General features: G+C 37.6%; 1 long non-coding RNA gene and 1 pseudogene across 1 annotated transcript; one reads left to right on the forward strand and one right to left on the reverse strand.

The window, feature by feature from the left end:
* The first annotated feature begins 982 nt into the window (after positions 1-982).
* LOC126710066 (uncharacterized) lies at positions 983-6,824 on the forward strand. Its single transcript, XR_007649562.1, has 2 exons — positions 983-1,222; positions 6,543-6,824. It is a non-coding gene; the product is annotated as an uncharacterized LOC126710066 (long non-coding RNA).
* Positions 6,825-17,115: 10,291 nt separating this feature from the next.
* Positions 17,116-17,952, reverse strand: LOC126708164 (ATP synthase protein MI25-like; annotated as a pseudogene).
* Between the last annotated feature and the right edge of the window lie 444 nt (positions 17,953-18,396).

Here is an 18,396-nt window from a genome sequence, read left to right on the forward strand (position 1 = left end):
AAGAACTCTCTCTAATAACTACTCGAGGGCTTTCTTTTGATTTGGGTTGCACCAGGCTACTGTTTATCTTGGCTTTATATAGTCCAGTGTGCAAACACAATAGATTCTTCTTTGAAGTCACTTTTGTCTTTTGGCGATTCGTGCACATCCATTCCCAAGCTATCTGCAGGACCGAAAGATAGGTTAGAGACGGTCAACTATATTCTAAATAAGATTATTAAGATTATAAGAATGTAATATACATCTCTAGAACAGAGACCTATCAAGGCCGGTTTGAAAAGATTTGAGGCTTAGGATGACAATTTTAAGTTGAGTATTTTCTTATATTTAGATATCAATTGAATAATATTTATTTTAGATTTTTTTTTTTTTAAACTTAAAATTCATTACTCTTGTTTTCTTAGATACAAAAATATTCATTAAATTTTTGTATTCAAATTTTACTTAAATTTCTTATGTAATTAGAAGCATAGCTAATTCTCCTAATATTTCTAGTAACATAATTGATTTTAGGTAAGAGAATAAGTTTACAAATAAGATAGAAAAAGAATAGTTTGATGGCGATTGATTACCAAAAAATGCTTATAAAGAAAGGAAAAATTTATGTAGTTTGATGATCACTTGATAAAAGAGGAAGGGAGAGGAGATGTTTGATGGGAAGATGGAAAGACTTTGAAAAAAAAAATGATAAAAGACTTTTTACAATAGAAAGGGGAAAAAATTGCATATGGGTCTCTTCAATTTTTAGCTAGGAATTGACACTCTCCCCACCCCTCCCCCACCCAAAAAAAAAAAAAAATAGTAAGTGTGATATATATATATTAAAAAAATACCGAAACCTTTGACTTAACTTTGACTTTTTTTAGAACTCCCACATTTTTACACATCAGCATTATTTAAATAAAAAAATAAAAAATTCTGATTTTATATCATAGATATTAGAAGATCATATATAGATACCTATAGTTAGATTAATGCCAGCTTCCAAAAAAAAAAAAAAGTTAGATTAATGCCACTTAGCCGATGGCCATATATTAAGACTCCCATTAAGAATTAAATTTTATTGGAGTGGCATGGAAGTCTCCAAATCATGTTTGTATGCAATGCAAACTCCTTCACAGTAAAAGAGGTGCCAGCTTACTCTCCTATATACATATAAACCTATTTGTGTTGATTCAAACTATTCTTTTGTTTCTACAAACACTTCTTTCTCAACCTCAAGGTATGTAAATTTCTCTTCATAGTTTTCTCTCTTTAGTTTTTGTATTCTTTTTTTAATAATAGTTTGTGTATGTTTTTCCTTTAATGGTCTGTGTTTGTGTTTGTTTTTCCTTCAATAGTCTATGTGAGTATATTTCTTGGTACTTATGCAAAATCTTTAAAGATGCCTTTATATTCTGTGTTTCTTTTTCATTTGCTATTTCTTGGCTTATATTATAGATTTTATTGTATTTATTCATCAAACAATTTAGTTCATTGGTTTTTACATCCTTAAACATCATCCGTTCATGCATGGAGATCCCATGCAATATACCACTAGGTTATTGTAGAGTGAAATTCTCCCACAACAATTTTTACTTTTTTACTTTTTTTTTTCAATTTTTTTATTCAAGGGTTTAGATTCAAAGTTACAGAAGCAACTTTCAATCCAAACCTTTCAAAAAAATTTCTATTGATGAATTAAAAAGCTGGTGACTTTATTTCATAAAGTCATTTTTTTATTATTCTTAAGTAGAAAGGATAAGATTAAAAAAAATGCAAAATTATTTTATAAGCTTGCTAATTATATGGAAACCTAATTCAATTAGGAGAGAAGTTCAATTAGAATTAGGAGAAGAAGCTACAAGTCAAATGGAAACCTAATTCAATTAGAATTAGGAGATAGAAGTTACCACATATAATAGAAACCTAATTCAACTAAAATAGAAACTGTAAGGGTGGCGTTTTGGATCCTGAGCCAAAAGGTAAATGAATTAAGGCCCAAAGATCCCAATACAATGAATTGGTAGAGAGTGGGCTTAAAAACTAGGCTTCAATGGATCGAACAACAAACACAGTGAATTAAAGATGGTAAGAAAGCAAAGAAAGACAAACTCTGTTAAAGAAATCTTTCCGAGGAGAGAAGGTCCTTAAATATACTGCTCTTAGACTTGGGTATAGTTTTAGTTCTTGTTGCCACAGCATTTTCTCTACAGATTTTCCGATCTCACTTTCCCTGGAGGATCTCTTACATTATATAGTTCCTTTTAGATGATTTTGGCCCTCCATTTGTTGAGCATGTAAGCCACTAATCAAGTGCTTGTCCCATCAGACATCTTCTTAAACCTTCTGTGAGATATGACAATCAAGGTAGTACTGTTCAGGGGTCTTCTCCACATAAATTCGGCCAGGAGGTTTGATGGTATGCATTAAATATGGTGGAAGCTACCATTCTTTCAGTCACGTCAGAGCTAACCCCCTCTGTGAAGCTCTTCCTCTATAGTGTGGTCCCCTCTTGCAATGTGTCATTGACGTGACCATGACTCGCCTTTCCAGTCTTACCATCTGAGTGTATGGACCCCTCGGAATTGTATTGGCCTTCTTGGCCTTAGGTATGACACGTGGCATAATTTCCTTCTAAGAGTGGTTTCACTGCCTCGGGATGAATGCATAGCAAATATGGCTCAGAAAAAGAGCACTTGTACAACTTTTGGTCCTCGGACAACCAAAACCGAGGAGCTTTTCTTCGCACTTATCAGCCTTGCCCTTCTCCTTGGGCAGATTTTCCGATCCCCCTCTCCCTGGAAGATCTCTTACATTATATAGTTCCTTTTAGATGATCTTGGTCCTCCATTTGTTGAGCATGTAAGCCACTACTTTAGTACTTGTCCTATCAGACACCTTCTTAAACCTTCTGTGAGATATGGCAACCAAGGTAGTACTGTTCAGGGGTTTTCTCCACATAAATGCGGTCAGGAGATTTGGTGGTATGCATTAAATATGGTGGAAGCTACCATCCCTTCAGTCACGTCAGAGCTAACCCCCCTCTGTGAAGCTCTTCCTCTACAGTGTGGTCCCCTCTTGCAATGTGTCATTGACGTGGTCATGACTCGCCTCTCCAGTCTTACCATCTGAGTGTATGGACTCCTCAGAACTGTATTGGCCTTCTCGGCCTTGGGTATGACACGTGGCATGATTTCCTTCTAAGAGTGGTTTCACTGCCTTGGGATGAATGCATAGCAAATATGGCTCAGAAAAAGAGCACTTGTACAACTTTTGGTCCTTGGACAACCAGAACCGAGGAGCTTTTTTGCACACTTATCAGCCTTGCCCTTCTCCTCGGGCAAGATGTCGCCCTTAAGAAATAGCATAATAGGATCCATCCAAATAGGACCCACCCTAATTTGGTGAATAAGGACCCTCTCATCTCTCAAATCGGTAGGCTTGCATAGATCTTCCACTAGTATGACCTAGGTAAACCCTGAGCCAAAGAGGTTGCAAGAGTAGCAAGAGAGTCAGCATGCGTATTTCTGCTCCTCGGGATTTTTTGTAAGGAGAAAGATTCAAACCTCGACTGCAAGTGCCTAACTTGTTTCAAATAGTCTTGCATTCTTACATCCCTGACTTCCAGCTCTCCCTTTACTTGACCTACAACCAACCTCGAATCTGAAAATATCTCCACTGTTCTTCCTCCCATTTTCTAAACCATAGTCATTCCTACCAACAAAGCCTCATACTCAGCCTCATTGTTCGTGACTGAGAAGCCAAGCTTTAAGGATTTCTTAATGATGATCCTTTTAGGAGATACTACAACTAGTCCCACTCCTAATCCCCTTTAATTTGCTGTGCCATCAACATACACCTTCCAAGATAGAGGTTTCTTCAAGGAAATCATCTCAACTGATTTTCCATCCATGTTCGGCCTTTCGCCCTTTTCTTCTAACGAAGGCTCGGCAAACTCAGCCACCAAATCTGCAAGGACTTGTCCCTTTATCGAAGTGCGAGACATATACTTAATGTCAAAAGCTCCTAGGATCGTTCCCCATTTTGCAATCCTCCATGTGTAATAAGCTTTCTGAAGCAGTGATCGAAGAGGGAGTTGGGTTAGAACCACAACAGTGTAAGCCTGGAAGTAATGTGGAAGCTTCCATGTAGCGTGTACCACTGCTAAGATGGCCTTCTCCAATGATAAATAGCGAACCTCTTGATAGGCCAAGAATGTATTGACTCCTTGTGATGAATTAACCAATTAATTAGCCAAGTTAATTAATTATTTCAATTTGGATGGGTGTAAATTGTAATTAAGAAAAAGGTATGGGAGCAGGTGGGACCGTTGGAAAGGGATCAGGATGAGAGGAATAATTGAGGGATGTTCTATAAAATATCCAATTGATCTGTGGCTTTTTTAATTGGACACTAATAATAATACATATCCATACATGTGGTCTCTATCCAAACCTTTTGGCTCAAAGTTTGTGGTATTATCCAAAGAAATATATAAGAATTCCCTGATTTGGATATGGATAGGAAAGAATCATGCAAAGAAATATATAAGAATTCCCTGATTTGGATATGGATAGGAAAGAATCATGCATTGCCAGTGATAATAAAGAAATATTGCCGGATTTCCTTAATATTGAATTATCAACAAAATAAAAAATAAAAAAAGTCAAGCTAAGCATTAGGTGTGTACCACAATTGCCATTATATTAATACTTTAGTTTAAAAAAAATTATATATCTCTTATCTGGAGTTAGTGTCACATTACATCATTAAATTAATCAATTAGCATTTCTTTATTTAGTTGGATGATATTGACATGATGTCATATAGACTTTTACACTCTGTTTATTTCGATGTAAAATATTTTACATGTAAAAGATTATACTGTAAAATATTTTCATTGAAAACATTTCCAAGTGTTTGGCAAGATTAGTCCTTTGAAAAATGTAAACAGCCACCCGCCTCCAAATACAAGCACACCACCACTACTAACCACCTGGGGAAAAAAAATGCCACCACCGCCCAACTGCCACCAAAATCTATTGACTACACACCACCACTAACACGACCACCAACAGGAAGCAACAATCCCAGATGAAAACAAAAATTCCAAAATCAAAGATTAATGAAACCCACTCTTATTCAGCCACCATCAAAACCCACAAACCACCACAACTATAGCAGTTGTTCTGGCCACCAACCTCAAAACCAAACTTGAAAACACCAAAACCTAACACCAATGACCCAGCCCACTAAAACCCATCACCGACGACACACCCCACCACCGAGAGGGACACCGGCACTCAGATTTGACGACGACCCACCCCACTACCAACCTTATCACCGATCGGCACCACAAAAGAGGTAGTGGTCGTCGATGGGTGGCACCGCTAGTGGGTAGCACTGATCGATGAGTGGCTCCTGTCGGTGGGTGGCACTGTTGTTGGGTTACGCTAGTCAGTGGGTGGCGCCACCAAGTTTTGGGAGAGAAGGTTTAGGTTGAGAAGGAGAGAAAATTGAGAGGGAGAGAAGAGATAGTGGGAAAGAGAGAGAGTAAATAGCCTAAGAGTTGTCAGGTGAGAGGTAGAGAGAAATTCTAAAATATTTTACACAAATTTGCTTTGGTTAATTTGGTTGACTGAAAATATTTTACTTTTGACTAAATGTTTTATTGTAAAACAAATACCGTAAAATGAGAAAATATTTTCCTACAAATATTTTACTTCAAAACAAACTGAGCGTTAAATTCATAAACTTATGCAAAAATTACATAAACCAAATTTTGAATTTATGAGCATGAAATAAACATTTTTGGGTTTTTTAGTCACCAGTTATTTATTATGCTGCAGAATTTATAAATTAAGTTCAAATATGCTCTTTCTCAAAAAAAAAAAAAAAAAAAAAAATTCAAATATGCTAAATTACAGATTCTGGGTTAATTAATCATGTGTAAAAAGTTAAAGTATATAAGACATATCAAGTAGATGTCACCAATCGCATAAAATCAATCATAATGAGACACAATAATATGAGGATGAAGTGAAAAACCCTAGGAAAACAATCTTAAAAAAAATAAATAAATAAATAAAAAAAAAAACATTATGAAGGATACATTTTCCAAAACAAAAAGGACAGTTCACTATGATAAGAGAAGTTTACCATTTGAGAAAAATTTTCTTAGGCTCTACAACTTGTAAACAATTTACAGGAAAAAAAAAAACTTTTTAATGCTTTGGAACCTCTACACTCTTCAATCACATGGACATATTCATAAATGACACACCCACACTTAACAATCAAAACCTTCAACCAACTCCAAGAACCTCTTGGAGATTTTCTTCATAATAGCAATGTATGTGTTGTTACTAAAGTAGCTTCAACATGATCACCAAGAATACACTATGTAGCTCTTCAATCAGTTATCATCTACATGGTTGATGATATATATAAGAGAATGGTTAATTACAAAAATCCTAAATGAGGCACATGTGCTCTTTCTCTCTTGATTGTCTATATCTTGACCTGTCTCTTAAGTTGTGTATTTATACTATTTTGATTAGGTCATCATATGAGTCATGGGCAAATTGAAAAATCCTTTCTCAAAGTCTAATTTCTCGATTTTCAACCGATCAAACCAAGAATCGATCAGGAATCAACAACTGTAATTGAAGCAAGAATCGGGGTGGAATCAAAGCATGCAAAAACTTCATTTCTTGAGCTGAACTTGGGTTCACAGTCTTGAACAAAATTAAGAGAATTAAACTATATATGACAAGATTTACATTGTTCATAGTTTGCCAACATTTCAAATATGAACCTAATAAATATTTTTCATTTCAAAACAGATGTGTTTATTTTTATGTAATTGCATCTGTATTAAAAGAGAAAGTATCTCATGAAATGGTCTCATGAGACCACCCTCTTATAACCTGTCGGACGCACATATATGAGATCCACATATACACTTCTTCTTTTTTTGTAATAATGAAGTGATATCTTAGTCTTTGACTAAATTATTTCACTCTTAATTTGTTCATAAACAGAACTTAAGAATCCTTCACGTTGTATACTTTAAAATGTGATATTGAGTTTCTCTGTTGATGATGAGTTTCTCTGTTGATGAAGAAATTCAATTTTCTGTTTTTTGGGCCTTACAACGAAGGTGATCCAGAAATGGTTCTAGTCTATGGATTAGAAAACAAATACTTCAATCCTTTCCTTCACCCCCAAAATAAATAAAAAAAGACGATACAATGGGAAGCATGACAAATTATTAAAATCTGATAAAATTAGACTCAATTAATCATCCAAATTAACCTGTAAAGAAAAATAAAAGGGATGGATAACATAAATAGCAATTCATTTTAATTAGTTCAACTTGTACTAATTTTTTGACCCAACCCGACCAAGTAGTTTTTTTTTAAGTTCATTATATTAAGATTAATTTTCTTCTTAATCATTTATTTATTTTCTTTACCTAGCATACACTAGAATAAAGCTTTATGTTATTAATTTTTATAGGTGATTTAACTTTATAGGTGACTTATAGAAGACCAAGGAAATGCTCATAGAAATAAAAAAAACCCTTCTGATCTAATAATTTTCTGACCAGTTACTTTAAGATCAAACCTAAACCCGCCCAACCCAACCTATTTAACAAGTCCGCTATACTTAACACATAATCAATACAAATTAAACTAAATATTACACATGTTATAAGAATTATCTACAATTGACAATGTACAAAGCTAAAAATATGACACAATATTATCATTAGGATTATAACATGCTATGAAGAAGCAGATTATTCTTTACATGTTACAGGCTAGCTAGCGATGTACAAATTTAACAAAGCTAAATATTTATTATACTACGCACAACACTTAGGCCAAAGTGGTTGCTATTAATGCTAAAAGAGCAGTGCATATATCAGAAGTGTTAACGAGCCTTCTGACTGCCTTTCCTGCTCAGACGATAATCTGTAATGGAAACTCCTTGTAACAGCTTCGCAGCCTGATTGCTGTCCATGACTTCCTCCATGGGGACCCTTTTAGCCATGTTATCACCACCAGATTGGCTTGTGGTTCTCCTCTTCTCTATTATCGGTTCTAGAATACCGAAACCTTCTCTACCTATTTTCTTAAGATCATGAGCTTGAGTTGCCATTTTTAACAAACAAGAACTCTATCTAATAACTACTCGAGGGCTTTCTTTTGATTTGGGTTGCACCAGGCTACTGTTTATCTTGGCTTTATATAGCCCAGTGTGCAAAAACAATAGATTCTTCTTTGAAGTCACTTTTGTCTTTTGGCGATTCGTGCACATCCATTATATTATCTCAACATTTTCTAGATTCCCAAGCTATCTGGGCCGAAAGATAGGTTAGAGACGGTCAACTATATTCTGAATATATAAGATTATAAGAATGTAATATACATCTCTAGAACAGAGACCTATCAACGCCGGTTTGAAAAGATTTTAGGGTGACAATTTTAAGTTGAGTAATATTTATATTAGATTTTTTTTTTTTTTTTTTTATACTTAAAATTCATTACTCTTATTTTTTTAGATACAAAATTATTCGTTAAATTTTTGTATTCAAATTTTACTTAAATTTTTTATGTAATTAGAAGCATAGTTAATTTTCCTAATCTTTCTGCTTTCTGGTGACATAATTGATTTTAGGTAAGAGAATAAATTTACAATTAAGATAGAAAAAGAATAGTTTGATGGCGATTGATTATAAAAAAAAAATGCTTATAAAGAAAGGAAAAATTTATGTGATTTGATGTTCACTAGTTAAAAGAGGAAGGGAGAGGAGACGTTTGAGGGAAAGATGGAAAGACTTTGGAAAAAAAAAAAGTGATGAAAGCCTTTTTACAGGGTAAGGGGAAAAAATTGCATGTCGGTCTCTTCAATTTTAGCTAGGAATTGACACTCTCCCCACCCCCCCAAAAAAAAAAAAAAAAAAGAAAGTAAGTGTGATATATATATATATATATATATATTTTAATTGTTACATAAAATTGTTCTTTATAAGACCAATTTATGAGGTCTCGTTTTATATGAGGAACTTAGTCAATTGTCTTAATTGACAAAGAGTAAAGTTAACCCTAGGTCTAATGGATCTTATAGTGAAGGATTTGCCACTGCTCCTCTGGATAGAGTCACACTATCCACATAAAATTCTCCATGTTTATTTTCTCCCTTATTTTCTCTTTATTTTTCACTAAATTGCTTAAATAGACAATTGTCAACAAGATATTTGGCCATACACGCCACAAATTTAAAAAGAAAAATCTCCCATCATTTTTTTATATCTCAAATTTCATTGTTGATGAAACATATGCTACCATCCTGTAAAATCCAATTAAATAATATTTACACAATCAAATAGATTTTTGGCTATGGGAAAATCCAATTACTTCAATAAAGGACTCGGCAGCAAAACTGAAATAGCTCCTAAATCGAAACAAAGAACCCACGCTTGATATAAATTTGTCGAGAAAGAGTAAACTTGGGTGCTAAATTGCTATTTTGTTTTTAGTGTAGTTAATAATACTGTGTATAGCTGAATAGAAATATAAAAATAAAATAAAAAACCATGCAAACTGAGAGCTTTGTTAGAAAAGTATTCTTGCCTTTTAGAGCTTTCAACAATCCTCACTGTACTGTTCAAAAAAAAAAAAACAATCCTCACTGTACTAACAAAACAGGCATCTTAATATGCCACAAAAAACCAATTAAGTAAATATACAACCAAATGGATTTGGTACTATTAGAAAAATCAGTTGCTTGAACAAAGAACCCAAAAGAAGAACTGAAATAGTCCCTAAATCCAAACAAAGAGCCCATGCTTTGATACCCTTTGTTGAGATAAAGGAAAACTTTGATGCTCATTCGTTGTAAGTACAGTTAACAATTGTAGGCTTATACGAAATAGATTTAGAGCATCCCCATCAGCTCATGTAATTCCTCTAAAATAGAAAAATGTGCAAGTTTTACACATTTTAGGCAAAAAAACTCCCACATCAGTAGATGTAAAGATGTGTAAAATATACACCCGGATGTGTCAATGAACAGTAACCGTGCATATATGCACGGTTACTATTCAATGTGTAAATAATTTTTTATTCTTTTTTTCTCTCTCCTCTATCAAATTGCAACAAACTAGCGCGGCAAGGAAGAAGAATATCTAAGCGCCACCGCCACCGCCACCGCCAAACTACAACAAACCCAACCACCAAACCCAACGCCACCACCAAACACCGCAACCTAGCACAGAAAAATATCTCAAAATCAACAGAAACTCAAAAATCAACCCAACCCAAAATTAACAAAAACCCAAAAATCAAGCCAACCCAAAATCAACAAAAACCCAAAAATCAACCCAACTCAAAATCAATTAAAACTCACCGGGAAACCCAACCCAAAAATAGTACGCACCCACCGGAAAACCCAGCCCAACGGAGCCGAATCTGCCGCCCGATCTGCTGCCACTATTGCTGTCGGGTCTTCCATTGCTGTCGCCGGATCTTCCATTGCTGTCGTCGATTGGAGGTGGGAGGCGAAGGGTCGGTTGTGGAGGAGAGAGGGAGGGCAAAAGCGAAAGGGAGGCCGAATCGACTAGTGGCTGAGGCAGCAGCGGCGACAAGCTGGACCGGCGAGCTGGGAGTGAGTGAGGGAAAGAGAGAAACAGGTGAGTGAGCTGAAAGAGAGAATGGGTGAGGAAAGAGAGAAACGAGTAGGGAAAGAGAGAAAGAAACGGTTTTAATAACTAATAATAAAAAAATAATAAATAATATTATTTAATTAGAATAGATTTGTAAAATAGATGAACTAATGTGGGTGTTTTAGAAATGTGATAGTGTAAAATAGAAAAAGTAGCTTTTTCCATGTAAAATAGATGATAAATTTACACGAGCTGGTGTGGATGCTCTTAGGAGAATAAAATAAACAACAGCACGTGGAAACACACAAATTTATGTGGTTTAGTACCTGTTTGGATTCAGATTATAATGTCTGGGTTTGCGTTTTTTTTTTTTTTTTAGGAGCATGTTATGTGGCTGTGGTAGCTTTTCCAATAGGTCCTATGCACTGTTCACGGAACTCACAAACTTCTTTTTTCAACAAAACTTTCATTAAAAATGGGTCACATGGTATTATTCACACATTTAAAAATTATTTTGCTATAGTATTTTCAGTTTTCAACAAAATAAGCAATTGTTGAGGGTCATTTATGAGAATCCAAGTAGAAAGAAGAAAGCCCAACGACAAGGGCAGCAAAGAATTGGCAAACAAATGGCAAAACCATTAGGCCCAAGCGGCAGGAATAATGGATCACAGGCCCATGAAATAAACAGATGGGCCTTGAAGAAGCAAGTGGGCTTAAAGAAGCCTGGAAAAAGAGAAATAGCATACCCATGGACAGTATATGATGTAGAAAAGTAAGAAAGGGTCACCGCAGGCCCAAAATAATGCAAACAAAGAAAGTAAGGGGTTAATGGTAGGCCTACGAACCCCAAAGATGAGAATAAGGTAATTGGGTCAGGGAAGCCCAATGAAGTTAGTAAAAGCTCATAGGAATGCGGAGTTAGTAAAAGGGTCAAGGAAGCCCAAAGAAAGCAAGTGGGCCAAGGATGCCCAAGAGGAAGACAAAAGGAACATAGGAGCCCATAAGTAGAAAAACCAATGGTCATACCAAGCCACTGGGGGAAAGAGTAAACGGTTGGCCTAAAGAGGCCCAACAGGATTGAGTCATTATAGCAGGAGTGACAGAGTAATATAGTAGGAAATGAGGGTAATCAAGAAATGGGCCGAAAGAAATATAAGACCCAGTATCAAATAAAGCCCAGCTCCTCAGGGGAGCGAGAAATCGAAAAACAGCTCACATAAAAGGTCAAAAGGAACGGATGGCAGACTATGCAAGCAAGCCTCCAGACCACAGCAGGCGAACGACCAGCAAGCAGATTTTGGACACACATGGAAGGGAGGCATGCGCAAGGCCCAGGCACCACCAGCCTGTACCCAGCCAATACAGGGCATGGTGAGGTTGTGGATTAGAGTTTCAGAAGGCATGGCTTGGTGGTGGGGAGAATGGAAAAATCTATTTTTGAGGTTTCGGTTCAGGCTCTTTTGGGGAAAGTGTCCTGCTAGGATGACATACTACCCAAAAGAAGCAAGCTGAGCTGGAACCACTAGGTGCATGCTATAAGGGATAAGGAGAGAGAAAGAACCCAGACAATAGCAGGAAAGGGTGCCACGGCAGACAAACAAACAAAATACTCTTCTTTATCTAGTGATGGGGGGGTGGCACACAGACGGACCAGTGGTGGTCGGCCAATACACCCAGACCAGACAAAGGAGGTTAAGGGCTAAAATAGTAAAATCCGATCATGGCAAGCATTATAAAAAGAGAACCTTACCGTGAACAAAAAAGAGAGCAACAACGGGAACCATAACTAAGAAATAGGAATTCGAAAAGAGATACCAGAAAATAGAAAAGACACGAGTGGGAGGGAAAGAAAGAAAACAACCAGAAAGAAAATAGAGGGAGAATTAGAACGGCAGGCATGCACCGGTAGATTGATTCCCTCTCTCCCTCACGAAATCTTACTCTCTGTCAAAACCAAAAGGAGCCCTTGTGCATCAACCATTCAGGTTCGTTTCCCTCAAGGTAGTTAATCTCCACGGCAGGACTTTCCTAAGAGATTAATTGCGTTGAGAAGGAACGTTCTTTCCTCACTGATTTTGCTCTTACGGACCAGATTTAAGCTGATTTCTTCATCTTCTGATTAACTCATACATATTACTATTTGCTCCCTTTTATTATTTTCTTTTTGTAAAAGTGATTATTATTGCTATGATTGTGTTTAGGGATCATTTGGTCATTTCCTACTAAGTAGCCAGATATTTTATTTTTTGTTATTATATCTGTCTGCCACAACTTATCTAAAACAGCTCTGTCTGCCACAAGCACGTTTTTGGCAAACCAGACATAGTTTGCGCACAAGCCAGACCAAATTGAGTTGCAGTTGGACCAGACCCAACTCTCTTATCTAGAAAACTTGGGCCTAGTGCAGTAGGAAGTAGCCCAACACTACTAGCACAGCCCACCACTTTACAGTGGTATCCAAACACACCCTTGCGAATAGGTTAGGATCAGAGGAGAAAAAGGGCTACTAGTAGGATTGAGTAGCTTCACATCTTGCAGCACATTATTTGAACATTATGTGTTGTTTTATGTGCTGTTCGAGCTTTCTACCCAAACCTTTTGTTGAGCTAATTCGAGTCCTTTACATTCTCATCCTCAACTTCCACCATGGGGCTATGTCATCAAGATGCAATTTAAGGCCATGTTTTTTACTGATTGATCTCTCTTCGATGCTTGATGATTACACCATCTTACGAGCCTGAATCATATGCCTTATCTGGGCCTCTAGAACCCGTATTTTCTTCATTGGATTCAAGTCTTGCATGAGATAGCAACTCCCAACCATGGAAGGGAAGAGGGACGCTTCCCTTCAAGGTTGGATTATCTGATCCAAGGAACAAAACCAAATGGAATTGTTGATCAGATCATGAAGGCCTCACTCGAAACATTGAATGGAAGGCCATCTTTCTATAGCCAGCCAAAAGCCTCGTTCTTGGCATTTCAACGATCTCCTGATTGGCCTCGAGAACATTGATTTCGTATTAGTAAACCTCGCATTTAAGCACACTTCCTCTCATAATCGTAGCCGTCTAGCTAGCCTTCCCGCTTCCTTGACACTTTGATTTGAAAGCACATTGGCTTTGTTGGATTCGTTGTCTTGCGTACCCAAACCAGTGAGCCGTCAAAGTCTAGAGAAAGGAGCTTCTACCTCTCTTGCTTGGGCACCAGCCTATCCTTCTCATAAGATCGACCCATAATTTCATGTTTTTGCATTTATCTGCCGTTGTTCTTGATTGATTTTCTTAAGTGCACAACATAAGACATAAACCCTAACTTTTCCTAAGTCACCTTATAAGCAAGGAAGGAAGCCAGAAAAAGGGCAATGACTGCTACTGTTGACGCTGCAGGAGCTTCTAACCAGCAAGGAAAGGAAGGATTTTGTCTTAAATAGATTCTCTAACAGGTGAGTTTCATCTGAACGATCAAACTTAAAGAAAGTTGGTGTTTTTGGCTTCCAATCAATCTTTTAGCAATCCACTACATCTTTGGCAGAGGTAACCAGGGCAACTAGCTGGAGTTTCTATCCATTCAAAGTAAAATCACCACCTCTTCCTATAATGAAGGTGCCTTCATTTTCTATTCCAATAGGGCTGTTTAAAGTCTTAGATTCTACTTTTTCAGGTGGTTGTTCCTAGGTTGGGTTTAAGCCCCGATAGCGAGTTTGATTAAACTATTGGGAGGGATGACACTCAAGGGGCCAAACGAAAGAAGTTGATAAAGGAAATCGGCAATTTACTCGATATTCCTTCCATCTTCTTGGGCTAACTTGGCTCCCTTTGAAGACAAGACCTTCCTTTTTCTTTCTGTGCTTTTTAGTTTTATAATTGGGAAGGAACCCCCTCTGCTCCTCTTTCTTTGCTAGTGCACTACTTTATTGCACGCATTTGATGCGCTATTGAATAACATTCTTATAAGTGGTCAAACTATCTCCCTATCTCAAGGAGGTCCTCTACTTTGGTTGGCTGGTCGATCTTCCTCTCTCCAAATTGACATTTTGATCACCCTCGTTGTACTTACTCTTTCGAAGGATCACCCGTTAAAGTAACTTTTTCTTGAACCTTTAATTTATCCCCATCACTCTTAGGGATTCAAGTGAAGCAGCAGACAATACAACAGAGCAAAAGCTAGCTAATTTTTTTTAATATTTCTTTCCTACTTGAAGCTACGGCGTCCCACCGATCTTAATCCGAAAGGGTGAGTTGATGCTAGGCTAGGGTGGTGCCTTACCCTGATTGCTCAGTTGTTAACTGAGCTAAACCATTCCCTTTTGAAAAAAAGATTGATTTTCCCACAGAGCGGTGAAATTACTTTCTTTCAAGTGATTTTATTCATCAATAGGGGACCATCCCATACCATAGGAAGTTGCTTCTTAGAATGTCGTCGTTTAAGCATAAGTTGACCATTGATTCAATCTTCAAACCAAAAGCCAAATCTTGATACTAGAAAACCGAAGAAGCACACAAAGCAAACGAAAGGACTCACCAACGAATCAAGTTGAACACATCTTTGATCCATTCTACGAACTGAAAGTGAGATCTTGCAAAACAACCTCGCAACGCCCGGATTTGCAATAATGGCTATGTAGGTAAGGGGATCAGTGCTATGATCGCTTTGAGTTCTGCTCGAAGTGTGTATGCTTACGTACGAGTTGCTATTCGGCCGTAGATCGAGTTCTGGGTTTTTCCTTTGAACTCCCCGAGTTGTATTTCGTAATGTAAAGCTAGTTTAAAGTATATTCAGGATTAGGGCGGTGGGTGGGGTAAGAAGGTAGAAGAGAATAAGAATTCTTTATCCTATTCTACTAATTCTCTTCTTGTTGCACCATGTCCAAGCTTAATGATAGTAGTGGAACAAAAGTCACCTTCGGATTCAAAGAATGAACCTTCCTTCCATAAACCTAGGCAACACCAGAAGTTTATCTATCTACAAAGGACGCTGGAAACAGGTTGAAAGTAGGGCAGAGGGTGAATGTAGCGGATTTGATCATCTTCTGCTCATAGGGATCCGGGGCACCGCCCAAAAGCCTCATGGACGAACCTAATCGTCTCGCAGTTATGCGAACTAGCTCAATTAGCCATGACTGATAAGAAGTCAAACTAGTAAAAAGAGCAATACACACCCACATTAGAATACCTTCCAGTAGAAAAGCCCAACTAACAACAACAATAAACTGAGAGAATACCATACCAATAGAGTAAACGAAGACCCCCTTCCACAAGGATAGAACACACCATAATAATACGAATAAACACTGCCTTTCGATCTCATTGAGCTTTCGGCTCTTATATGCTACTGGGTTACCTTGTTGTACTAGCACACCGCCTATGGCATAGTCTGACACATCCATGTGTACTTCAAATGGCTTAGTGTAATTTCGTAACTTCAATATAGGGTCATCCATCATTGCTTGCTTTAGGTCCTCAAAAGATCTTTGGCACGCTTTCAATCAGTGTAGTGCCATGATCGGTCTGTACGTCCTTCTTTAGGAGATTTTTGAGTGGAGCAACCCTCCTTGAGTAACTTACGATGAATCTTCCGTAATAGTTCACAAGCCCTAAAAATGATCTTAGCCCACTCACCTTGGTAGGTGCTTGCCACTCTTCCATGGCTCTGATGCCCATCCAATGCCCTAGGACTAGTATCTTCGTTTGTCCAAATGAGCATTTCTCTTTCTTTACATAGAGGTGATTCTTCCTTTAATACTTTAAAAATGGTCTAGAGGTGGCTAACGTGGTCGTTTAATGAATAGCTATAGCCCACGATCAAAGTATACCACTAGTCATCTAAGTACGGGTGGAATAGCTCATTGTGGAGGGTGCATAACATGGTGGGGGCATTGGTGAGTCCAAAAGACATAACCAAATCAAACGGCCCTTTATTAGTAAGGTTGCTTACTTGTCACACAGGTCGTCTTTGGCTTGTCTCCTTCCACGATATGCACTTGGTAGTACCCCGACTGTAGATCCAACTTCGAGAAGTATCTTGCGCTTATTGATTAGGGCGAAGAAGTTTGCAATCAAAGTGGATACCTGTTCTTGTTGGTTAGGTTACCTTGTTGAGCGCTCGATAATCAATGCCCAAGGCTTCCGCTTTTTCTGGAATAAATAAAATAGGGGCTCCCCAACCTTTTCCCCAGCAAGATAGGGAAAAACTGCCTTGGAGGTTGGAATATAAATAGGCCTCAATGAGTTCCTAAAATTTTTTCTTGAGCTCAACCAATCCCCTTAACTAATAGATGCTAGTTGGGGGGGGGGGGGGGGGAGGGGGGCATCTTCCAAACCCAACCCCAGTCTAAGTATAAGGGGGTTTGGCTTTAGGCTCTAACTCGATCTTGTGGTAGACTGCCCTCTTAGGGGGCACTTGGCAACTCAGTCGTGGGGCATGATATCTAAAAATTCGTAAAGTACTTGCTACACTTCCTAAGAAAGAAGTCGTCTTGGTATTAGATCCACTCTTCTGTTAGCATAAACATGAATTAGTTTATATTCATCTTTTTTATTCTTAAAAGAACCCCCCACCCGAACCATTCTTAAGACCCCTAAGCCCTCTTGAATGAGTTCTACTATAGAAGCTTTCAACGTACACCCAGGGACAAATCTTTTACTCACTGAGAAGTGAAAACCTGTGACCAGATCGTCATGAAGATGGATGTGACGGGAAGAAGTGGCATTTGGAAGTGTTGCTAACTTAACATTTAGGTTTCGGCATAACAAAGCTTGCACTGTCTTTTTGCACTTAGGTGCACAGTGTGCCATTGGTAATGATTTTGCTATGGTGCCATAAATTCGCAAACTGATCCTAAGTAATCATTGTTGTTCATTGGATTCCAGAGGAACTACTTCGTTAGGATTGAGGAATTGTTGCAATTCTTCCTGAATAGCCTGGATTCTCCCATCGAGAGTCACTTTGAAAGTATTACCTAAACTCTTCCGACTGAATATGAGAAAGCCTATAAAACAACAAGCTATTATAATTTCTTCATTATAGATTAAGATCTTCTTCGAACTTAATGCACAAATAGATGGAATAGTAGCAAATAGCATCTTTCTAGCCTGCATATTCATGGAACTCAATCTCATTTCGAAAGCTTATCTCTATCTTTCAGCAACTGAATGGGAAGTGGTTTAGGAAAGGACTTTAGAATCGGATGCGCATGTCCAGCGAGAAAGGCCCTGACCTTGCCAACCAAGTAAAAATAAAAAAGAAAGAAGAGAAAGAAAGGATAAGAGAACTTTGTATTTTGGTAATTCTATAGGAGTCATTAGAAATTAACCTAAACTAGTAGGTCCTTAAGCGGATCCCACGTTAGCCCCAAGACGTTGGTCTCTAACTAGAAAAGTAAATGCTTGAGCTTGAGTGAGAAGGGCTCTTCCCCCCGCTTGTATTTTGCCTGTATGGTGTTTATCGGACGGGACCTCGATTTGGAAGGTATGCCACTATCAGCTACTATCTATACATGTTTGCCTCCTTTGAAAGCTCCAGGTGCTACGACTATCCCGGGTAAGTTGCATCGAATCAACATTGAGATTCAAATCAACTACAAAAGCAACTAAGTCAACGTCTATTTGCTCTGGATCTACTGGCCCAAACGCTTAAATCTATTCCACCGCAAACAACCGAATATACTACTACAAGATCTTGCGCAACTTTAGAAAGGAGAGAATTTCAAAAAGTCACTCTCTCCAACCTTTTCTATCTAT

This window comes from Quercus robur, chromosome 12 (genome assembly GCF_932294415.1).
Source record: "Quercus robur chromosome 12, dhQueRobu3.1, whole genome shotgun sequence".
Lineage (NCBI taxonomy): Eukaryota > Viridiplantae > Streptophyta > Magnoliopsida > Fagales > Fagaceae > Quercus > Quercus robur.